The 3,096-nt window shown below is 38.0% G+C and overlaps 1 pseudogene; it reads left to right on the top strand.

Moving 5' to 3' along the window:
* Positions 1–1,199: 1,199 nt before the first annotated feature.
* LOC116877554 lies at positions 1,200–2,592 on the top strand (annotated as a pseudogene).
* The last annotated feature ends 504 nt before the right edge of the window (positions 2,593–3,096 follow it).

Consider the following 3,096-nt stretch of genomic DNA (forward strand, 5'->3'; position numbering starts at 1 on the left):
ATGGGATTCTATGTGTTTTTTTCAGGGTTTTGTTGTTGTTGTTGTTCTGTTTCATGTAGTTTGAAGCTATTTTATTAGGCTCATAAATGTTTGGAATTATTCTGTCTTTTCGATGAGTTAACTTCTTTTTTTTTAAAGATTTTATTTATTTGTTTGAGAGAGAGCTAAAGTGAGAGAAATCACAGAGGGAGAGGGAGAGGCAGACTCACTCTTTAGCGGAGAGCCCCATGATGGGCTCGATCCCAGAACCCCAAGATCATGACTTGAGCAGAGGGCAGACACTTAAGCAACTGAGCCATCCAGGCACCCGCCCCATGAGTTAACTTCTTTGACAAATAAAATTATTCTATTTAACTCTCATAATATCCTTTACTATAAGGTCTACTTTCTCTGTTACCAGTAGCCATTCTAACATTTTTTAAGTGCTAACAAGATAGGTTTCTTTTTACTTTTAATCAATTTATGCCCTTATTTTTAAAGTGGGTTTTTTGTAGGCAATATATATTTGGGTCTTGCTTTTATATCCAATTTAACAATCTCTGCCTTTTAATATATTTAGACCATTCACTTCTAATACAATTGTTGATATGCTTACGTCTGAATTTGCAATTTTGCTTTTTGGATTTGTCCTTTCTCTTTTTTGCTCCTGGTTTCCTTTTTTTTTTTTTTTTCCCCCTTGCCTTCTTTTGGATTATTTGTGTACTTTTAGACATTGTATTATTTCTTCTTTGTTCAATTAGCTGTATTTTTGTTATCTTTTTTAATAGTTGCTTTAGGGTTTAAAGTATATATCTTTTATCTTACAAGTCTACTTTCATGTGATGTGATACAGCAGAACTTAGAGCAAAAGAAAGTTATAATAGTATACTTCCAGTTCTTCCCTCTTGGCCTTTGTATTATCAAACATTTTACTTCTTCATAGGTTGTACATTGCATAGGTAAATGTAGTTACCTTTTCTGGTGTTCTTCATTTATGTAGATCCAGCTTTCCATCTGGGATCATTTGTTCTGTTTACATGACTTCTATGTAACATCGTATTGTACTGAAAGTCTATTGATGATTCATTCTTTTTTTTTTTCTTATCTCCAAAGGGGTATTTATCTCACATTTGTTTTTAAAATACAGAAAATTCACTTTCACAACAGGTGTGCCACCAGAACACAGGTGTCATGAAAACCACTGCTACACCTAAACCAAAATGGGAAAGGAAAAGACTCAAATCACTATCATCATCATTAGACATGTAGTTTAAGGCAAGTCTACCTCTACTGGTCATCTGATATAGAAATGTGGTGAGATTGACAAAAGAACTATCAAAAAATTTGAGGAGGCTGCTGAGATGGGAAAGGGATCCAAGTATACCTGGGTCTTGGATAAACTGCAAACTGAATGTGAATATGATATCACCTCTGATATCTCCCTGTGGAAATTCGAGACCAGCAAGTATTATGTGACCATCATTGATGCCCCAAGACACAGAGACTTTATCAAAAACATGATTCTTAGGCATATCTGAGGCATATCTCAGGCTGACTGTACTGTCCTGATTGCTGCTGCTGTGTTGGTGAATTTGAAGCATGTATCTCCAAGAATGGGCAGACCCATGAGCATCCCCTTCTGGCTTACAGACTGGGTATAAAACAACTAATCGCTGGTGTTAACAACATGGATTCCACTGAGCCACCCTATAGCCAGAAGAGATATGAGGAAATCGTAAAGGAAGTCAGTGCCTACATTAAGAAAATTGGCTACAACCCAATGCAGTAGGATTTGTGCCAATTTCTGGTTGGAATGGTGACAGCATGCTGGAGCAAAATGCTAACATACCTTGGTTCAAGGGATGGAAAGTCATCTGTAAAGATGGGAATGCCAGTGGAACCATACCACTTGAAGCTCTGGATTGCATTTTGCCACCAGCTCATCCAACTGACAAGCCCTTGTATCTGCCTCTTCAGAACATCTATAAAATTGGTGGTATTCGTACTGTCCCTGCGGGCTGAGCAGAAACTGGTGCTCTTAAACCTGCCACAGTGGTCACCTTTCCTACAGTCAATGTCACAACTGAAGTAAAGTCTCTTAACATGCACCATGAAGCTTTGAGTGAGGCTCCTCCTGGAGACAACATGGGCTTCAATGTCAAGAACATATCTGTCAAAGATGTTCATCATGGCAATGTGGCTGATGACTACAAAAATGACCCACCAATGAAAGCAGCTAGATTCATGGCTCAGGTGATTATCCCAAACCATCCAGGCCAAATCAGCACTGAATATGCACCTGTGCTGGATTGTCACACAGCTCACATTGCTTGCAAGTTTGCTGAGCTAAAGGAGAAGATAGATAGTCATTCTGGGAAAAAGCTGAAAGATGGTCCAAAGTTCTTCAAATCTGGTGATGCTGCCATTGTTGATATGGTTCCTGGCAAACCTGTGTGTGTTGAGAGCTTCTCTGACTGTCCTCCTCCAGACTGCTTTGCTGTTGATGACATGGGACAGACAGTTGCTGTGGGTGTCATCAAAGCACTGGACAAGAAGACAGCTGGAGCTAGCAAGATCACCAAGTCAGCCCAGAAAGCTCAGAAGGCTAAATGAATAGTAACCCCAATACCTGTCCTTCTTAATCAGTAAGGGAAGAATGGTCTCAGAACTATTTGTATCAATTGGCCATTTAAGCTTATAATAAAAGACTGGTTAATGATAACATTACATCTTAAAACCTTCAGAAGGAAAGGAAAATGTTTTGTGAACCATTTGTGTGTGTGTGTGTGTGTGTGTGTGTGTGTGTGTGTGGCAGGTTTAAGTTATTACTTTTTTAAAATCAGTACTTTTTAATAGAAACAACTCAGCCAAAAATCTGAAAGAATCTTAAGACCATTAAAAGAGAAGTTCAATGTAAATAAATAATACAGACAATCCTCATGTTGCACAGTTCAAACATACAGATTTCAATTACCATGATTTAGCTAATTGATTGATTTGTGAATATTGAGCCACCCTTGCATCCCAGCTATAATTCCCACTTGATCATGGCGAATGATTTTCTTTATGTAGTGTTGGATATGATTTGCTAATATTTTGCAAATCATTTTTGCATTT

Source organism: Lontra canadensis, unplaced genomic scaffold (genome assembly GCF_010015895.1).
Source record: "Lontra canadensis isolate GAN:19392208 unplaced genomic scaffold, GSC_riverotter_1.0 scaffold1, whole genome shotgun sequence".
Classification (NCBI taxonomy): domain Eukaryota; kingdom Metazoa; phylum Chordata; class Mammalia; order Carnivora; family Mustelidae; genus Lontra; species Lontra canadensis.